General features: G+C 38.0%; 1 protein-coding gene across 15 annotated transcripts in view; it reads left to right on the top strand.

The window, feature by feature from the left end:
• The window catches only part of CELF1 (CUGBP Elav-like family member 1), a 59,792-nt gene that overhangs the window by 8,573 nt on the left and 29,750 nt on the right, over window positions 1-21,469 (top strand). For 11 of the 15 annotated variants that reach the window (XM_027642030.1, XM_027642025.1, XM_027642037.1 and 8 more), the window contains 2 exons: window positions 3,011-3,097; window positions 7,790-7,830. The exons of 1 other annotated variant lie outside the window; for it this stretch is intronic. The gene's annotated coding sequence lies outside the window, so the exon portion shown is untranslated. Of the gene's footprint in view, window positions 1-2,495; window positions 2,655-3,010; window positions 3,098-7,789; window positions 7,831-21,469 lie in introns of those variants that run through there. 3 more of the 15 variants (XM_027642032.1, XM_027642031.1, XM_027642028.1) reach the window with 2 other exon arrangements.

Raw genomic sequence — 21,469 nt, 5'->3', positions numbered from 1 at the left:
TGCCTGTTTTTCTTCCTACTTTTCCATTTCCTGACTCCTTAGTTGATGTCTTTTCATTTGTATGAGTTAACCAGTGAAAGGTAATTCTTGGTACTGTTCCATGCCAGTGGTTGGGGTTTTGTAATTCCTCTACTTTGAAGTGCTTTTTGGTAGCACACTTACCTTTTTTTTTTTTTTTAATAACCTTGTAGCAGGAATATGATTAGGCAGTTACAAAGACCTCTTGGAAGTGCACTATTGCATGTTTAAAAAATACTGTGTCCATTCTGTGAAAGATGTCATGATAAATGGGTAGAACACTGGATAAACATATGTGCACCTAGAGCATTGAGTAGATGAAAGATAGGCTATAGGATGGCACTAGGGACTTTAAATCTTACCATTTTGTAAGAATCTTCCTAAAGGCAATATATAAGAAAGTGACATTGTTCAAACCTAAGATAAACTGTCAAGACAGGAAATCTTATTTGCCAAATATACTTTGAGTTTGGGTAATCCATTCTAGATTGGCTGTGTTACCCTGTTTACAGAAAAGGTTTAATCAGGATTAGAGACAAATGAAAAATTAACTTCTGTCTGATGTCCTTTGAAGGTACTGAAATTCCACAGGTAGGGGTAATTTTTTATTTTCTTCTTGCCCGATTTTATTTTTTACAAAAATAATTCTGTTTTTTTAAGGTCATAATCATGCAATCGAATAATAAAGTTAAGTTAAGACTGGAAATGTGGGACGATTGTGGGAATTTGGAATTAAGTCCAGTGTTCATTTGAAATTAATGAAACTTATAACTGCTGTTGGAAAGCAATTACAGCTATTAAAACTCCAGGAAGAATAAATGAAAGTTAAAAAATATTTACTTGTGATTTTAAAAAGCTGAATCGTATCGTTTAATCAAGGATAGCGAATGCTGTGTCTTTAAATATCGGATGCAGTCCACTGACAAAGAATTGGGACAGTAAAGGTGATTATATGGAAGAGCATGTATGTGCTTCTTAGAAGTATAATGTTTTTTTAACAGAAACAGTGGAAGCCTTCTTTGTCACTTGAGGCCTTTAGAAAGAATTAATCAGTAGAGAATTAATGATGTGAAATTCAGCACCTAAATCTGATTATCTAGTTCCATGAGTAATTTAAATGAGCATCTGCCAGTATTGCTCTGAAAGTCTCGTACCATCTTTGTGTTTTTCGTTTCCTTTGTGCCACCAAGACTATGTGTGGTTGTGCAGTGAATTGAATCAGGAAGCATGCTTGGATTAAAACTATTCTATTTATGTTGTTGTTGGTAGCCTTAATCACACCTTGCTGGTTTCCTTTCTCAGGCTTGTTATACAGAGGTGGGGATGGATAGCTGGTGAGGAAAGAGTTGTGCACTATTCTTTTGGCAAGAACATCAGCTTAAATTGAATCTACAACAGGAATATCTTGATCTCTTTGTATTTCCTCCTCATTTCTATAAAATGTTTCTGGAGAGCTGTACCCAGTACTCTCTGTAATATAGGCCCAAAAAAATTAAGTAAGAATTGTTTGCGTGTGTTACCTGCTGTGGCACATGTAATTTGGTTCTCTACTGGGAAGTACTAAATGTTGTCTTAACATACTTCTTTATGAAGGCAGTATTTGATACACGCTGTGTTTGATGCTGCTGTACAGAGAAGCTTCCTGTTCATCTGGGAAGAAATCAGTGAGCTTTTCTGATGTGAGGACAGAGAGAAAATAATGTGCCACATATACTCTCCCTGAATCAAAACCTTGTATGTGACAGTCTAAGGTACCTCCGGAATTTAGGTACAAGGTATAACAACCATGAGAATTTGGCAAGATATGTGAGGATTTTATGTCTGTTTTGACTCCTCATGCAGCCAAAACTGTATTTATAGCACTTGTTTTTGCCATAAAGTTCCTGGAGTCTCCTTCTGCTAGCAGTGGAAACCAGCTGATGTTATACTGTGCCTTCCAGGAAAAGTGAATGGAAAGAATTGATGGATAAGTGTGTAAGTGAAGAACATCTGAAAATACGTGCGTGAGACTTCAAGCAATTACTGACTCTGGTTCTTGGCAAAGTGCACTGACACTCTTTATCCTTCTCCCCTCAGTCTAAGATCAGGTTGCAGATCCAGCAGGGAGGGTTTCTGAGGCCTTGGGAAGAGAAAGAAGCAAACCAAGCTGTGCTGGCACGAGAGTCAGCGAGCATCAATCAGCGGAGAGAAGCAGCCTGGAGAGGGTGTCAGGGTCACAGAATGGACCATGAGGGTAGTTTGTAGATTAAAAGGCTGCTGATACCAGTAGGAAAAACATTCTATTAGATGTTCATAACTAAGAATGAAAGCTGCTTCAGACAGGGAAAAGTTAATTTAAAATGTGACATCAAATTTGTGAATGGTAGTCAGACAAAAATAATGCTTCAAGGTACTGCATGTGCTTATAAATTCATGTGTTTTCAGGAGATTGTAAATTAATGCAGATTTTTTGGTTTTTTCTGTATTATTTACAGTTGTTTGTGTGCTTTAGGTACTATATAAAGATAATGAAGAGGGTAGTAAATGTTGCAAAAAAAGAAATTGAAGTATATACAAATGATGCTACAAATGATGACAAATTGGAAACCTTCAGAGCTGGAGTAGAAGCTCAGTAAGAACTGCTTTACAGTGAAATGGTTAGATTTTATTAAATTTTTTATTAAAAGTCAGGACATTGCTAAGTTGATGTTCCCACAGAAATGCCAGCATTTGCCTCTGAAGAAAAAGAAATAGCGTGAAATACTTTTCAAAGCTTCGGCTCTACACACCAATATTAAATCTCTTTAAATGTTAATGAAAACTGTCTGCTGTTGAAAGTGATTTGAATCAGTATTCATTTGTTATAATAGAGCAGTGACTTCAATTCTTTGTAGATGTAAATGAGTGTAATTTGAGACTTGTATGCATTTACTTCTGCAAAGGGTTTGACCATGTACCTGTTACAAAATAAAGATAAAAATAATTGAGCATATTTTTACTCTTTGGTTTGCAGGCGTGGCAATGGCAGATTCTGCACGGTAGAGTTCATGGCAAGTATTTGTCTAATATAAGCCAAGCAAGACGCACATACAAGCTTAAGGTAAATCAGTCTTTCTTAGTTGTGCTTCTTTGAAATAAAATATAAATGATTATACGTAAACATTTTGCAAATACAGAATTTCAGGCCTACTCAGAATTTTGCATCCAGATTAATTCTGATCCTTCAAAACTGGGACACCTCAAAATTATTTTCTTCTGAAACTTGCAGTAAATGCTGGAAGCAACCATGTGCACTGTGTCCTCTTTTAGTATTTCAGGTGTGATAATACAGAATAGTGATTGCATTTGAGGATCTTTTTTCTCTGCATTTGAATCTATTCCCTTTTGTACAATCAGAAGAAAGGTATGTAAGTACCTTGAATTTTTAACACAGAGCTATGCAAACTGTGTCTGTCTAAACATTGCACAGGGATGATTTTCCCATCAAGACTTTACTTTACTTTTAATGATAGGTAAGTGAAAGTGTTAGTCTTGTGGCTGAGATGGATGAGGTTGTTAAAGTTCAGCTAAAGTTCAATTGCTTCTAGGAGTAGGTTCAGTGGTTAAACTGAAAATATTGTTTCTGTTCACTAAACCTCAATCTTCTACCCAAAGAAGATATAAAACTGCTACATTTGATAGGTCTTGCTGCAGTGTGTACACTATCCATAAAGCAAAACATGAATGCATGTTCTAAGTATTTTGAATCTTCATTCAAAAAGTAGATGATATGTTGCTTTTGTTTTGTATTTGTAACTTGTGATATATTTTGAAAGTCCCTTAATGCCATAATCTGGATGGAGATAGCAAGCTTAAATCTTTTGTTGGTGAGACTCTTTGGGTTTTATTAACAGACAGATGTTTTATGGACTTTTTTTTGTGAAGTTGTTTACTAGGTTTTCAACTGAGATGCAACTGTAAGAGCGTGATGATATTTTCTTATTCAACACACTCTGTCACTAGTTCTCAAAATACTTTTTCACAAAATAAAAAGATTATAATATTGTACAAATGGAAACTCTTTAGTACCAAAATTTGACAATGACTTGTCAAATGCTATTTAACCCATAGTTAATAATATAACTGATACCTTCTAAGTCCCAGTCTCATGTTTTCAACAGTAGATCATAGGATTGTTTTGCATTCTTAAAGTGTGTCTCTTGACCCTTTCATTATGGGTTGTAAGGCTTAATGATCGGTCTTGGGAACGTTTGGGCTGTAATTGCTGACTGGGCATGGAACAGACATTGCAAATATGGGCAGCGTGCCAAATGTTAAGTATTTTATGATGTCCTGGTTAGAGGAACTTGAAACATAGCATTTTAAATGTTTTCCTCTCTTTTCTTTTTGCCTTAATCTGCAGTAGTCCCAAAATGTGCACTTCTTCTGTTCTTCAGTCTGTTCTTACATTAAAAAAAACTTACATTCTTATAGTGGAACATACTGTTGTGAGTAATTCAACTGGTCTACTTGCTAACCTGTATGCCTGATAGTATTTGTGCTGGCAGCACTGGGGAAAACAGTACTCAACAGCTCTGTCTGCAAAAATGAAGTGAGCAGGCAATTGGGAGCTGTGGCCTCGCAGTGAACACGTGGCTCCTGGTGCTGTGAGGTTTGGGTGGTGTAAAGACTGCAGTAGAAGGACATTTCTCCAATAAGAAAGTAGGGCTGCTTCCGTGGTGAGGTTTTTATACTGCAAGAGTTTCTCCTCACTTATCTCCGTTGTCTTGCTTCCTCGTAAGTAAGAGTTACTAGAAAGTGACACACTTTCTGTGGGTTGTGGCCTAAGCTGTATAGTAATTGAAACTTATCTGATTTGTGTAGGCCTCTCTGTTCAGACACCGACTAGTGCACTTGCTCCGTCGGTCTGCGATGCATTATGTCCCTCTTTTACTTCCTCCAAAGAAATAGTTCTTTTTGTATTTTCAAATTTTTGTTATTGGTCATATTGGTACTTAAAAATACGTAAATCTGCAGTGAGCCCAGACTGAGTGCTGATTTATGTGAGAGGCTGTTGACGCCAGGATGTATCTGAGGTTGAGCTGTGTGGTCTGTTATCCTCTTTAATTGCCGTTGGTAACCTGGACATCCCATAAACATTATTTCCTGGAAACTGTAATGAGAAATCAGAACAAACTAGTCTAGACAAGTGGTAACTGTGACAGTAATGTCATTGATCAGAATCCATTAAATGATCTGGTATTCTCTTAGATGGTCCTGGGTGCTGGTGAGACTGAAGTTTTGTATCAAAAGTAGTATCAAAGCAACATCCCTAGATTTATTGGACTCATATCCACTGTCTAGTACTTAGTGGCTAGAGCCACTTGTTTTCATTACCAGCTGTAATTCTATTTATATTATATTGCATATCAGAAGTTACAACTGTTCATCAGTGAGAGTATATTTTGTCACTCTTAGATCTGCCAGGGCTAAGTATTAAATGGAAGTGTTCAACCTTTGTTTTTCTACGTGGAGTTGTCAGGTGGTGTCCTAGCTCCTCCCAGCCTGGTACGGGAGTTGAAAGTGATGTCTGTACTCGAATGCAGCACTGCAGTCGGGACAACTTCAGGAAAAATCTTAGCAAAAGCTGTGATAAGATGTCTCAATTTATGCCTGTTAAGTGTTTTGCTGATCCCACTAAGAGCCTACACTCATGCAACTGTGAAAACAGTTGGCTGTCAGCATCTAATGCTGGGCTGGGGAGGATCTAATTTGCACAAGAGCTTTCTGCCACGTCAGTTAATTACAGAAATGGCTGTGTCCTGCTGGTTGCACACATTGTATACCTTGATCTGGCGTATCCAAGTCCCGATTTCTTCTGAGGAAAAACACAGTTGTCAGATTCTTTGGCCTTTGATTCAAGTTTGTCTGATGTATAAACTTGGATAAATGATTCAGTGTATTTATGTTCTGCATGCAATTAAATGAACCATTATAGAACAATTTATGATTTAAGAACATTCTCCCAGGCTTTCTGCAGGTGGTTGTCAGATTTTCTGCTTGGTTTTTGAAGTTTTTATTGTCTTGGATTTTGCCTTTGATTCAATGAGGTGTATATTTTTTTCCAAAGGTGTCCAAGAGTTATGGACTCCTCTGGCTATGTTAGCTGCACTTTTGGTTCCTTTGAAGTTTTAAATTAATTCATTAGAGTGAATTAATGGCTACATGTGTGAAGGGAATATTTCAACATAAAAAAGATGTTTATATTGATATTTGTAAGCATTTACAAGATAAATAAATTGTGTATTTCATTTTTTCTGAAAGCTGATTATCAAAGGAGCAAAACTTAGCATATATGACAATTTTCATAGGGTTTAAATATCTGGCAAAAATTTGGTTTAAAAGAAACAGAAGAAAAAAACTGTATGTTTTGAAGGCAGGTCTGTTAGCAGGAATCTGAGACCATTTTTTTGGCCATAAACAAATATCTTGTAATTAAACTTCAGAAAGCAAAGGAATGTGGGTGAGGTGGAAGGAGGTGTCCTCAGGTAACGTATTTGCCTGACTCACTAGTTGGAGCTTCATAATTCAGAATGCTGTTGTGAAACAGAACAAAAATAAATATGTGAAGTGTTCCCTGAACAACAGTCAGTTTTCAGTAATATTCTGGAAAATATAAATTCATAATTTTGAAAATGCACATTTCAAATAACTGAGTTGTGTTTATCAGGATTCATGATTGATTTTTATTGTTCTTAACAACTCTTATAAGAAAATTAATTTTACTCTTGTGTTTAGGATTCTTTTTTGCTTTAGAAGCTATGATACTTTAGTAAATCAATTGAACAAATAGAAAGAAATTAGAACAATTGAAAATTACTACAAAATAGCAATTGAAAATTTTTGAGATCTCCCTTTGGAAAAGAAGGCATGAGACGTGATGACGTGTATATTACATGAGACAAGTATATTACAAGGCAAGTTAGAAGAGGATATGGATCACTTACCCCCATTTATTAAAAAATATAGAACAAAGGTTATAAAGGGGCCTGCAAAGTAGCGAAAATGTGGGAGCACAGATAGCTTTGTGTAATTTACAAAAAAAAAAAAAAGGAAAGCCACTCCACAACTAAAAAAATCCAAAGTTTGTAGTTAAATATATGTGCTAGCTTGTGCTGTGGGTCAGTTACTGAGTTTGCAAAAAGAGAACTGTGAATCATGGAGTAGCATCCCTTATTTATCAGGTGCTAGTACAGAAAATCTGTATGGTTCCCGGTTGATGATTTGCTTAAGATGTAGAAATCACATTTTTATCTTGAGTTGTTAATTCTTTGTGGTCTTTCTGTGCCCTGATTCGGTGCATTTCCATTTATGCAGTCTTACATTAGAGTTCCCACCTGCAGGTTCATGGTCATCTGTTAAGGCTGCAGCTGTCAAAATAATGTGATACAGGAGTTTAGGACTGTGGGTACTGCTGTTGGTAACTGCTTCTGTTGTGGCAGTCAAAAAGCCAGACAGGTAGGATAAGTCCACTGAATGTTATTAGGGAGTTTTAAGACTTCTGTTTTCAGCCGTGTTGCATTGCAGTCCTTTTTTTTGCCCCCTCTAATTTACTCTGTATTCTTGAAATATGCAACTTCAGGTTTGAGTCTAATGAGGGTAGTCAGCACCTCATGATGACTTCTGTTTTTAGAAATATGCTTTACTTTCACGGTCCTCAGTGCTTTATAAGATGGAGTTCATGTTGTTGTGATTGTTGCTATCCAATTTTAACTCTGGAGTTCTCAATATCTGTTTTTTCCTTATCTTTTAGACTGAAGACTGGAACGGCTAGAGGGAGGTGCATAGCTGCAGGTATGAACCAGCTACTGTTTGTATCCCTCATTTGTGTATTGGATCTTCCTTTCAAATGTTTAGAGAGAAGTTGTTTTTACATTCAGTGATGAAAGCAGTCATTTTCCACTGCAGTGAGCAGTGCTCCCTGAACCTTAAACTCTGCAGTTTCCTGCCTTTGTGCTGCTGAAGGGGGTTGGGAGTGTTAACGGTTTAGTACTGTTAGTACCAAGTTTATAGGCATCTTTAACTCCATCTGTAATTTAATAACTTTAGAAACATAACTGCAAAGTAGAAATGCATGTCTTCTTAGTAATTTCTTGACCAGAGCAAATCTACAGTATTCTGTAGTGCATGAAACCCTACAGTGTAATAACTCCCCTAGGCTGAGACAAATCTGATTATGTGCAGCAGAACAGGAACTTAGTCTAGTGTGAAAATGCTTGGATCCAAATGCAAGGATCTTCTAGTGCAATTTTCTTAATGCTAGAAGTTCAGTAAGGATACAGTTTCACGTGACAGCTGAGACAATTGCCCCTTCCTTTCTTACTGAGTTTCCAGGCCTGTGTCCTTTGATTATGCTTGGTTCTCATGGTAGTTTGCGTAGTAGACAAAGTCAGCTTGACAACCCAATAAACAGCTCTTCTGTGATCACGTTGTTATTTCCACAGTTTAGGAATTTGGAGTGATTTACTGTGTGGTCAGAGAAGTACCAGAAGAATAGATCAGACTGTTTGGAACTGTGTACCTTAAGAGTTTCAGTTCACTTCTGAGGACAGTTGACCTGTAACTGCTGTGTTAAGTAACACTGTAATGCTCAAGTGTGGTGATTTTTTGCTCTTCTGGTGAATCATCTCTGCCATGACAGAAAGATTATGTGCTTTGGTCTGGACAACCAGGGAGAGTTTTTATATTGTCTTGAGGAAATGGTTGTTTTCTACTGTGGACAGACATTTGCTACAATTTGCATAAATACATTTGAAAGGATTTAGTTATGTCTATATCAGAGAGAAAAACAAATTTATCTTTAAAGTGCAGGATATCCTGCCTCTCTATATGTTGCTCATCAGGGTAGAAAGATCTAAAACTGGTTTAAGAAATCCAGAAACACCTTCATTTCTTAGAGAATTGGTGATTGACCTCTGTGTTTGGAAGTACCAGTTTGAGGGCAGTTGTCTCCAGGCATTGTGTGTTGCAGAACACTCAACTTCTTTCCTACTTGACTGGTGCCTTGTACTTTGCCCTTCCTACTCCTTTGCAGCTCCATTAGGACCATACAGAAGATTGGAAAGAGAAAATACTGGTCCTTGTTTGTGGGTTTTGTCTGAAGAGTTTGCGTTTTCTGAGACAGACTAGTCTGATTAGGCCTAGTTTTTCAAACTCATGGGATTCTGCCAGTTGCAAAACACAGGTCCAGAATCCATAGATCTGGATTACTTAAATAACAAAATAATCAGATTAGTTAGATAGCAAAGTAATCACGAGTTTCTGGTTGATGAAAACAAGTCACTTCTATTTGCTGCAAGATCCATGATTTCCAGCAAAATAAAGTTGAGTTCATTCATCTAAATGTGAACGTAGAAAGGTGTCCAAGTGAAAGAGAATGGAGTCTTGAACATCTGATAATGGTATAAGAAATTGTTTGTATACATTTGTTTACATTTCATACCCAGTATGAAATGCCTCTTATAATGATTAACTCTACAGAGATATATCAGAATAAAACTGATGGCATTCTGCTCCTGCTCTGGTACAGAGAAAAAAATTGAGGAGGGATCAGCTTTGCTTTGAGATAAGGAATCAATCAGCCTTTGAAATAGCACTTGATTTTGTTCCCCAGTTTTCTCGTTGATACTATCTTGAACCAGAAAAGTTTTTGAACAGAGAGTTTACTCAGAGATTCAGGATTTTTTCTTGTGTTTGGGCATTTATATGCCACACTTTGCCAAAGCAGATTAAACAGATATTCTGTCAAATAATATTGCCCTACAAGTCCTTATGAGCACTGACAGTTTCAAGACTGAGGAGCTCCTACCTTTGTATTGACTCTTGTCATATCCACATTTACCATGCTGATATTCTGCTGGAGGACAAAAATGCCTTTGTACTATAAATAGAGAGTACTGTAGGGTTCATATTATTTTACTGTCCTGCCCCTCCTCAAGGATCATCCTGTTGTTTTCCTGAAGGTAAACTCTAATGAAAACTCCATTGAGACACATTTGTAAACATGTTGTGTAACGAAGGATAGCACCTTACCTGTTTTTACTTGAAACATGTATGTGCAGAAATTTTATTTGAACAGACCTGAGCTCCTTCCAAAGTGGAAGTCTTTCACATGGAGATAAAAATGGGCAGCAAAAATTGCAGATTAAGTGATAGTCATAGAAAGGTTGGAAAAGACCCTTAAGGTCATAGTCCAACCATTAACATAACACTGCCAAGTCTGCCATTAAACCTATCCCTAAGCATCTACACGTCCTTGCTTGTATTCTCAGGGATACATACATATCCTCTTCTCCTGGAGAATACTGGTTCTATGCCTTTGCAGCCTCATGCCAAGAGCCATGACTTACTGTGTTCCAAGGTGGTGCTCTACATAGTAATTGTTATTGCAGCGATTACTGTTCTAACTGCATGGTGTGCTCTCTTGGAGAGCCCTCATCTGGGTTACATTTGAACTTTCTTCGGATAACATGCAACAAAAAACTGTACTTTGGATAAAATGAAATGAGAGAAATAATGACTTTTTGTAATATAATATTAACTGCATCTGGTGCTATTAGTAGAAACAATTTGAGATTAAAGGCTTGTATGGCTGTTCTGATGGCTGCAAAGGACAATGAAACATGTTGCTTTTAGTCCAGAAGGTCTCTTGAAACTTAACAGAAGAAGAAAAAAGACTTTATTAGAAAAAATTTTAAACAGGTCTGACTGCTATTCTAGACATTTCAGTAAGGAGAGTAATAATATGCAGTTTGTTCCTTTAAGATAACACATAACATGTCTTAAGGAAAAAGGTAACTCTGGCCAGTTCTTACTTTAAGGTTTTTTACTTTACATGTGCACAAGGTGTGTTGCTTGCAAAAAACTTTCAGGCATTTTTGATTCACTGAGGTTCTCCTGTAGGTTAATATAACAATCTTTGTACATGGTTTTGTCCTGGAATTGTTTAGCAGGTTCTGTAGTCTCCCCTGGCCCGATACACAACCACACAGCAATTCTCTGTGTAAATGCAGTTGCTTTGCCCATTGTAATGGATCATGACATGTTTGGGCTGAAGACAAGCAGACTGTTCAGAGCTTTCCAGGACCTAGTGGATTTCCAACTCCTTCAGAGGAATAACTTCTGTCTCTCTTTTAGTGGCAGAAAACTACCTTAAAAATCTGGTAAATAGCACAGAGATGGCAAAATGTTTGTTTCCAATGCATCTTTTTGACTAAGTACAGAGCTGCGGACTCCTATATTATGGGAAAGGATAGCAGAATTCAGTCTTATCTGAAACCAGATTTCTAGGTCTTGTGTTTGTATTTACAAAGGAAAAAGGTTCAAAGATAATCAAAGATAATAAGTTTTCTGTTTCATGGAATTGCTTGCAGGATTGTTTCTTGCACAAAAAGATAAAATAGCTGAAGATAAACTTCTGGCCACTCTTAGAAAAGGTCATTTCTGTAAGCTCAGAGGCAACATTTGGGGAGAGAAAGAGGACAGACACTGTAAGTGGGATCTGTACCTAACCTGCAGGGCAAGATTGCTTCCAAACCCTATGTTCTTACTCTTTTCTACTGAAGATTTAAGCCTCGTAGTGCAAGTGTGATTTGGTATCTCTGTTTCTGTGTGTCTCAGAGTCTGAATTCAGTCAATAAACAAAGAGTGCAAGGAGAAAACTCTCAAATCTTGCTGCTACCTTAAATGTTCCATCCTGTCGCCTTTTAGTGTTTCCCTGTCATTCCAGAGGGTAGAAATGCATGTCCTCGCTTCTTATACTCATTTCCTGCCTTGTCTCCTGTTGTGTGTCGTACAGCTGCCTTTATTTCCTCTTACTATTGTTGTGACAAGCCACTTTTCCTACTTTCTCAAGAAGTTTTTTCTGTCTACAGTGCCAAAGTGTGTACATGGCATTAAGGTCTCTTAGGTACTTAAGGTTTTTATAGTTTGTCTCTTGCAAAATGCAAACGTTATTATGTTCTAGCACTGTGATTATAAAAACTCAAAATGCTTCTCAAACTATGTCTGGTGGAACCTTGGCATATGTTTAAAAAAACCCACAATTTTAGACTGAAATTTTCTTTTGCATACCTTCCTGTAAACCTTAAGCAGTACCTGAAATTAGACATTTCATATCTATACACACACACAAAAAAAAAAGGCAATCCACAACCTACAGGTAAGGATAAAAGGATTTAATTTTTTTACTTGTGTTTGTTATTGCTGTTTTTAATGCACTAGTATGAGGGGAAGAAACCTATACACATCTGCTTTAAAAGCAATTGCCCTGGATACATCAATGCTTCTTCCTAATATCAATTATTAACTGTAAAATGTCTTGCAAAGAGGGTTAAACATGCGATGTTTACTCCTTGTCTGTGTTTTGCCAAAGTTAATTATTCTAGGGAACCTGCATTAAAGCTTCTTGTTATCTGTTCTGCAGGTACAGATGCTCTAAGAGGTTACTCGGCATTAATTGCCCCCAGTTCAAGATTTAGTCTTTTGGCAATTTTTTTGTCTGCTTCCATGCTTCATGTCTAATAACTTTCATACAGTGTCATCTCAACCCAATCTTTGTTGTTTTCTTTGCATCACAGTAAATCTCACTGTGTCGTGTGTTTTAAGTTCACCTTCTCCGTTCCCTTAGTCTGAAAAAGGCAAGGAAATATGCAAGGGAAAGAAAAAAGTTTATCTGGGAAAACCAGAAATTTAATATAAATTTCAGATCACTATTCTGAAGATCATAATTGGGAACTTTAATTACAAAATCAGAGCTAGCAAAAGAAAATATCTTACAGTATAAGGGAAAGAAAACAACCCAGGTACCTCTTCTTATATTTCTGTGAAGATTAATGGAAGTGTGTAATGTATCATTGGGGAACAGGTATAAGAAGGAGATTACTAAACACCAAAGAGAAGATGGGGCTTCTAGGAAATGATCTTAATTTGGAGATTTTTACTTATATGGGCATATTTTTTATTGAATTTACTGTGTTAATGTAGTAGACTACTATCCTAGCGCTGTACAAGTACTCTCCTTGAAAGCAGGGTGAGCAGATAGTGGCTGCCTTTAGAAAAAGTCCATGTGTACTAACTGAAGTTGTCTTCACTCTGTAAATAGCACTGTTGCACACTGAGATACTTGAAGTTCTTTGGAACTTCTGTCTTTGTGTAAGAAAAAAAATTAAATAAATACAGGTTCTTGAAACAATAGTTGTGCTACACCTCAAAATAATGCTTTGAAGGCTATCAGCTTGGATATTGCTCGTTGACAATAGGGTAATGAGAAACTTTATGGTTGGAGATGGGGTGTTTTAGGTCACTGTCAGGAGGTGGTCTCATGGGCCAGTCTATTCCATTTTTTTTTCTCTTTGGTCCTGCCTGTGCAAGCCTTTTTCAGATCATCACTGAAGTAGCAGACACAGCTGCAGTGGGTCAAGCACTGGGTTAGCAACCTCATGCTGCTGTGTTAGCTGACAGCTGTGCACTAAGAAAGTAAACCTCAGGGTAGCATCGTGCAGCTGTTCTGCCCTAGAAAAGCAGATCATTGTCTACAGAGCTGTGGGTTGCTCACATCACAAAATTCCACTACCCCCAGCCCATCAAGATATTTGCAGCACACTCCTACATCCCCTCTCAGGCGAGCAGATGAAGAGGCAATGTATCAGAGGCAATGAGAGGAAAATTGAACAAGTTTGTAGGCCACTGCCTTAAACATTGTAAACTTCATTCATATGCTACAAGAGGGTCTTAAGACTGATAACTCAGCTTCTTCCATGTTCTTTTTAGATGTCCTGTTGGTAGCAGTAACTGACAGAGCTGGACCTAGTAGTACTTTGGGATTTGTTGTTTCTGGGAGGTTTTTTGGCTTCTTGGATTTGAACAGATGTTGTAACCTGTTTCCTGGTAGATAAGCTCTCATATTGCAGAGCTACCGTCTGCCATTTGGTGTAAGTTGTCCTCAGGAGTGAGCCAGATATTGAGCATGTCACAGATTGAATTTATTCCTCCGTTACGTGATAGCATACTGAAAGCAATTGCAAGGCATTTTAAAAAGGAGGTAAAGTGTATAAACTGGTTGTTATCTGTGCTGTCATGTTTCCTGAAGTCCAGATGTATGGGGGTTTGGGTTTTGTTTCTTGTGCAGTTTGGAGGGGGATGGAGGAGGGGTGTTGGGGAGGGTTTAGTGTTACACCAATAATAGCTGAACACTTTTAATTAGTATTTACCTAACATGTATAGTTCAGTTCTTGAGTAGCTTTAACAGGACAACTCTTCTTTTTTTTTACATAGTATTTTTTTATGTTGTCCCAACACAAATGCATAGGCATACTCCTGCTCTTTGACACGTTCCAGACCTATCTTCACCGTTTGCAGAGGCTGATAACCTATAGTGTTTGTTTTCACCACGAAACTGACTCAGTCATCTCTTGGCCTCTCTGATTTTAGCTCAGAAGAACCCAACCTACTGTGGTTTGTCTAGTGGCCTCTGATGGGTCCCTTCCAAGTACTTGTCCAATTTGTTTTTCCACGCATGTAAGCTTATTGCATCTGCACTATCCTACCAAGGAGTTTCAAGAATCTACTACCCTGTGTATGAAGTACCATCTGCTTTCCTCCTCAGAGGACAAATGCTGTTGTATCAGTCACTAAGGTTTTGCTTTCTTAGCTGTGATTTGTAAATTGATTTGGAGCTACAGACTGCCTAAGAAGGTAATAGCCACACACAAGCTTTTACAAGGTTGTGCATTCACATGCATTCACTTCATGGCTTGTTGTTTGAAGTAAAAGCAGGAGGGACACCTAGACTGTGCAGACAAATAATAAATATATGGCAGTCAAAGCAGAACTGTTTGGCATCACAGTGATACCAGTACCACCAGTACCAGAAGGGAGCCTGCAAGAAAGATGGAGAGACTATTTACAAGAGCATGTAGTGACAGGACAAGGGGAAATGGCTTCAAACCGAAAGAGAGTAGGATAGATTAGATGTTAGGAAGAAATTCTTTACTGTGAGGGTGGTGAGACACTGAAACAGGCTGCCCAGAGAGGTTGTGGATGTCTCATCCTTGCAAGTGTTCAAGGCCAGTTTGCATGGGGTCCTGAGCAACCTTATCTAGTGAAAGGGGTCCCTGCCCATGGCGGAGGGCAGTGGAACTAGATGATCTTTAAGGTCCCTTCCAACCCAAACCATTGTATGATTGATTCTGTGCTCTCAATGAAGTTCGTCTCCATGAGGAAGGCAGCCTTAGAGAACATGGTGCCAGTTATACACTCTGTTGGTCAGGTAAACCCAGAACTGAAAGGCATCTTTCAGGAGTTGGCTTCATGATTAAAAACTATTGTCCCTAAACTTGAAAATCTACCAGCAGGTCATTCTGGTCGCATTATCTTCTTATGCTTTCCACTACACAACAAGCAACATGTTGTCCTCTTTAGTATATATGCCCCAACTCTAAGCTGACCCTGCCAAAAAAGATAAATTTTATACCAACCTGCGCTGCCTTACCCAAAAGGTTCCTGCAGATGATAAGATCATTATCCTTGGTGATTTCAACGCCAGAGTAGGAAAGAACTTTGAAGCCTGGAAAGGAGTATTAAGCAAGCATGGTGTTGGAAACTGCAAATATAATGGACGCCTTCTGCTAGAATCCTGTGCAGAGCAACAGCTCGCTAACACTATCTTTCAGCAGAAAAATAGTCTGAAGACAACCTGGATGCATCTTAGATCTAAGCATTGGCACCTCATTGATTATGTCTTGGTGCGACAGAGAGATGTTTGCGATGCCTAGTGCAGAATGCCAAACAGATCATCGACTTGTGTGCTGTAAACTTATCTTCAACCTTAAGTTCAAACTTAAAAGGGGTGGTATTCCAAGGAGGAGACTCCAAGTTAACAATCTTCAAACAGCTACAGTGAGAGACAGATTCCAGGCAAATCTTCAAACTAGGCTCGAAAATCATTCCATAGATCCCTCTTCTGAAACACTTCGGCAACATATTAAAAACAGCATCCTGCAGTCCTCTGAAGAATCCTTAGGGTTCTCCTTCAAGAAGAACAAGGACTGGTTTGATGAAAACAATCAAGAGATCCAGGAATTGTTGAGGAAAAAGAGAACTGATCACCAAGCACACCTTGCTCAACCATGTTGTCATGTAAGAAAAGCAGCCTTTCGTCTTGCATGCAGCAAGCTCCAACAGAAACTCCGTGACATCCAGAACAAGTGGTGGATCAATCCAGCAGAAAAAATTCAATTATACGCAGATACAGGTGATCACAGAGGTTTCTATGAGGCCCTGAAAACAGCATACGGGCCTACATACCAGGTCCAAAGCCCTCTACTCAGCACAGATGGTCAAACACTTCTCACAGATAAAATCTCCATTCTGATTCGGTGGTCTGAACACTTGCAGACTCTTTTCAATACTAGCTGTGTAGTTCAAGGCTCAACAATTCAGTACATTACACAAGAACCAGGGACGAATTAATTGGATATTGCCCCTACTATGGAGAAACCCTCAAGGCCATACAGCAGGTGAAAACTGGCAAGGCAGCTGGGGTTGGTGGAATTCCACCTGAAGTCTGGAAATATGGGGGCCAAGCACTCCATGCTAAATTTCACGAGTTTGTGGTGTGCTGTTGGGAACTCGGTGAACTCCCATCAGACCTTCATGGTGCAGTCGTCATCACTTTGTACAAGAAGAAGGGAGATAAATTAGACTGTTCAAATTACTGTGGTATTACTCTGCTCAATATTGCTGGCAAAAACCTTGCAAGAATACTTTTGAACAGACTAATACCCGCTATAGCAGAAGAACTTCTACCTGAAAACCGGTGTGGTTTCAGAGCCAACACGAGTACCACAGACATGGTGTTTGTTCTCAGGCAACTGCAAGAGAAGTGGAGGGAACAGAACAAAGGTCTCTATGTAACCTTTGTTGATCTCACCAAGACTTTCAATACTGTGAGCAGAAAAGGTCTATGGCAGATTTTGGGACATTTAGGATGTCTCCCCAAGTTCCTTAAAACGATCATCTCTCTTCATGAGGATCAGTGTGGCCAAGTCAGATCTGGTGATGCACTTTCTGAGCCCTTTCTAATTACCAATGGTGTGAAACAAGGCTGGTTCTCGCACCAACCCTATTCACAATTTTTTTCAGCATCATGTTCCAGAGGGCCACAGCAGACCTCAATGGTGAAGATGGTTTCCATTTGCCTTAGCCAATCTGCTTTACTCATATGAACATAGGAAACTGCAACTGTTTTGTGAATTGTGGGGCAGTAGATTCTGTTTGAAGTGAATGTCGCATAGCAGGAAGAACAGAAGTAGAACTTTCAAAAGAAGCATATGCATTTGAGGAAGCCCATAGACAATTCAAAAGAAAATTTACCTGTATGTGTTTCTTGTCTATCTTTTTATAAACTCCACTATTTAGAATTAATTAGAATAATAAATTTGTTTGCTTCAGTGGAAAGATTTGTCTCCTTTTTCTAGAAAAATAATTCCCTAATTTTACAAAATAAATTTTGTATGATTTACTTTTGTCGTTTGTCTTTAGTATAAAAAAAAGGTACATTTAGTTGTTCTTTCGTTTTCCCTAAGAGTACTTGGGCAGAGAAAACATCCTTTAAACCAGAGGGATTGCTGTTTGATCTGCTGGCAGAGAGCTGGGAGTCCTGAGGATTCCTCAGTCAGACAAAAGTTCATAATTCATTCCTTTTGAACTTTCGCAGAATTAATTGAAGTAGAAGCTACAGAACTTCATTCACAAGCCAGAGAAATAGGTCAAGAATGTATTGATTTACCTCAAATTTTTCCCCAGAAATATTTTGAGAAAGGGGAAGGGAAAAAAAGCTTATAGTAAAATCTATTTTTAGAATTAAATTTACTAACATAATTGGTAAAAATTTATCTAGGTCTAGATCTCATTTATCTGCTCTCAGATAAATGTGTACAAGAGAGCACTGTGAAACTGTACCATTTCCAAGATAAAGGCAATTTTCTTTCCCTTCTACCTCTTTTCTCTACCTGGAAACTTCTAGAAAAGTTCATGTAAATAAAAATATTTTTCAGTTAATTGAATCTGAATTATGGGCAGCCCAAAAACTTAATGTATTTTGATGGTAAATTCAACGTTCTGAATGTGTCGGATTTGTGTACCCACGATGCATAATGGTCAAAGAGATTGGCAGAGGAAGAAACTGCACTTTTGGCAACTAGGTAAGTTCTTTTTTTGTACCCAGCAAGGCATGAGGAGATAGTTTGGATTTCAGCGTAGGCAGAAAACAGTCTGACCACATGCCTACATGATCAAAAATGATGAAACAACAAAATATTGACAAGTAGTTAGTGTATTTTGATGCATGTAACGTAGGAGTTATCTGTTTAAAAAAAAATTGCAATTCAGCAGCACTGTAGGAATCTGGATATGCACAGATAATACAAGGGGAAGTTTATTCTAGGACCTGTCTCCTTCAGAGCTTCACAGTGTCTGATTTCCCCATAGCCTACATCCTTTCCCATAGTTTGCTCTCACCATCCCAGTAGTCCCTCAGCTTCAAATTTGCGTATGCTGTCTGAGATTCAGATTGTATAAAATAAAAGACAATATTATCTTCTGCTTTCAGAGTTAATTGTTCATTAGAACTATGCTTTCTTAGGAAAGAAAATATGATGCAGGATTTTTGGTTTTGTGGTGGATTTTTGGTTTTATGCCCCAGGATGTAATATAATTCTGTAAACCTAAAAGCAAAAACTTTCAGCATTGTACTTTGCAATCTCTGAGGAGCACATGTAGTGATACATTCTACAGCATCCTCTAGGGCTTTAGAAGTGTAAAAAAGTGAGATCTAATATATAGTATGTAGAAGTTTTTTAATGTACGTATTGTCAGATGAGCACCACATTTAAATGTGTAGCTACAGTCCATAGAGCTTGGAATTTCAGACATTGTTTCCATTATCCTTTGAATAGAAATAGTCAAAGAATGGATCTGGAAGCCAGCAGGAATTTGACATCTGAGCAAAAAATAAGTGTGTTTAGCTCTTATTTTTCTTTCTTTGTGAGCAGTGGTTAGGATTACTTTTGCAGTTTTCTTTAATTTAAAGAAAGGCTGCATCCTCATTTAATTCTTATTTCTGTGCAATAGCGAAATACTATCTTTTTCCACTCATTTCACGATGAAGTTGTTTTCTCAAATGAAGTCTGTAATTATTTTAATTCACTATCTTGAAGCCTTCAACTAAATAATGTTAAAACAAACCTGTTTGTACACTAGTGATTCATCGTTGAAGTTGCCATCGTTGCTTCAGAAGTACGGCACCCTGAGGCACTGAGTCTTGACGAACATACCTTCAGATATTTATTCACCATTCTAATATTGATTCTTCCTTTCCACCAAACTGTGCCTGTTACTTTGCAGTTTTGTTTTATTGGAACAAGCAGGTAGAACTTTGATTGTGAGGAAAGGGTGGGCACAGGTTCAAATCATAATGATGTAGTGATTTTTTTTCAGTAAACTGATCAATCTCAATAACTTTTTTAAAACCCGTTTTCTAGAGTTGCCATCATTATCTTTCATCTTTCATCAAACCTACAGTGAGCATGGCTGCTGGGGCACTTTACTGGTTGCTGAAAAAAGCTAAAGGCTTTCTCTACAGGCTCTTTATTTAGAGAAATGCAGGAAGTGGGCTCTGGTCTCAGTATACCATTTCAATATGATGTGTTTTATGCAACATGGCATTTTTTGAGTGGGAAGCCCATAATACATGTCTAGAGGTAGATTGAACAATTTAATTTACTGAAAGCTAAAAAATTGACCCACGCTCCCTAGTGCCTATTTGCATGCTCTTAAAAATGGTGCATAGCATGTAGCTTACACCTTTTTCATTAAAGAATAAGCTTTCTTGCATTTACCACATAGTAAGAGCACGTATGAAGTAGTTACTGTTGAATATCTGATGTGTGAGAAATTCACGTCCTCTTATTTTGCTTTAACATGCATGCCTCTTTGTATTATAAGACCTAATCCTTTTTAGTAACCTTTTAATTAACCTCACCGTAGGGGAAAGATCACCAATGTTCTTGTTTTTCCGAGGTTGGAAATGTTATTTATGAAAAAATAATTGACATACTGTAACTGTGCAAGCTTAAATAAAGCTGTATATTTTGACTGTCCAGTCAAAATAACTGCAAATACATGTTGCAGTCATTAACAAACAAGAAAGACATGATCACAGCTGCTCCAGCATACGGTCTTTGATGCTTTAAGGGTTTATTTTGTGGTTATCAACCATATATAAGGCTTATGTGGATTCACAGTTGACTCTAATTAATCATTCTTGCTGGAGTGCTTGGACACACCCAGCTGCCTCTGCAGCACTCACTCTCCACAATCAAATATTTCTGCATCTCACAGTGCATCCCTTTTTATCCACATTATCTCCCCATTACAGATTTAAAAAGAAGTCTGTATTGCGTGTATAAATACACCTCACATTTCCTTGATCAATGTGTCATTTCTGTTTTAATAATGAAGCAGCTGAGGTGTTCTGATTAGTGTTTTCAAAGATTATAAAACAGTTTTCAACAAATCGTTGTGGTTTTTCCCTTACTTTATCATCTATAGGCTCTGTATATCTCTTATTTTATAGATGCATGATGGACAAAGTATTGTTTCCAGAACAATGTATGTTTTACTCCTATAAAAAGAGGAGTCAGTTTTTATGTTCTGTGGTTGTTAAGAAATGTTTGAGTAATCTTATCTTATTAGCTCTGATTTTTTTTGCAGATTTAGAGAAACATTTTACTTGGCATTTTTTGCCATAGAATTTACTAGAGTGTCAATAATAGAGCACAAGGTGAAGAGAGTGAGATCAACTATTGAAAATGTTTATGGTGAAGGAGCCTCTTGACTTCATAGCTTAATATTGCTAAAATGGGAAGTGTCTGTCTGAACCTCAAGGCCTTGGACTGCCATTTTGGGAGACAAGGAGTTAGTTGGGGATGGAAAGACTGGAGTTTGTATTCTTTCTGCTCTGTTAGCCATTGCTATCTTCATGGATCTGACACTCTGTTTATCTGACAGTGCACTCAGTACTGCTTCGCCAGGGAAAATTGCACAAAACAAGCCTAGTGCATCAGCATTTTCATTGTGTATTAAGCTGAGCCTCCCTTCACATGGTCACATCCCCTTTTTAATCTGGGATTCCATGTCCCTTTCCCAGTCCAGCCTGTTTCTGTGGTGTCTATTGCTGGTCTCCCTGAGCTTCTGTTTCTGTGGTTTGAGTGTTTTTTGTGTGGCTGAGTGTTAAGACCTGCAGGACTTTTGGAAGTGGCGTTGTTTGGGGGTTAGGCAATACACTGCTTTAGTGTTAGTAGTTTGTCATAGACTGAGGTGATGGCTGCGTTCAAGTTGGATTTCCTCCCAGAGATGATGGTGGACCATTGCT

Source organism: Corapipo altera, unplaced genomic scaffold (genome assembly GCF_003945725.1).
Source record: "Corapipo altera isolate COAL_440 unplaced genomic scaffold, ASM394572v1 23b, whole genome shotgun sequence".
Taxonomy (NCBI): Eukaryota; Metazoa; Chordata; class Aves; order Passeriformes; family Pipridae; genus Corapipo; species Corapipo altera.
This window is presented reverse-complemented; position numbering and strand designations above follow the sequence as displayed.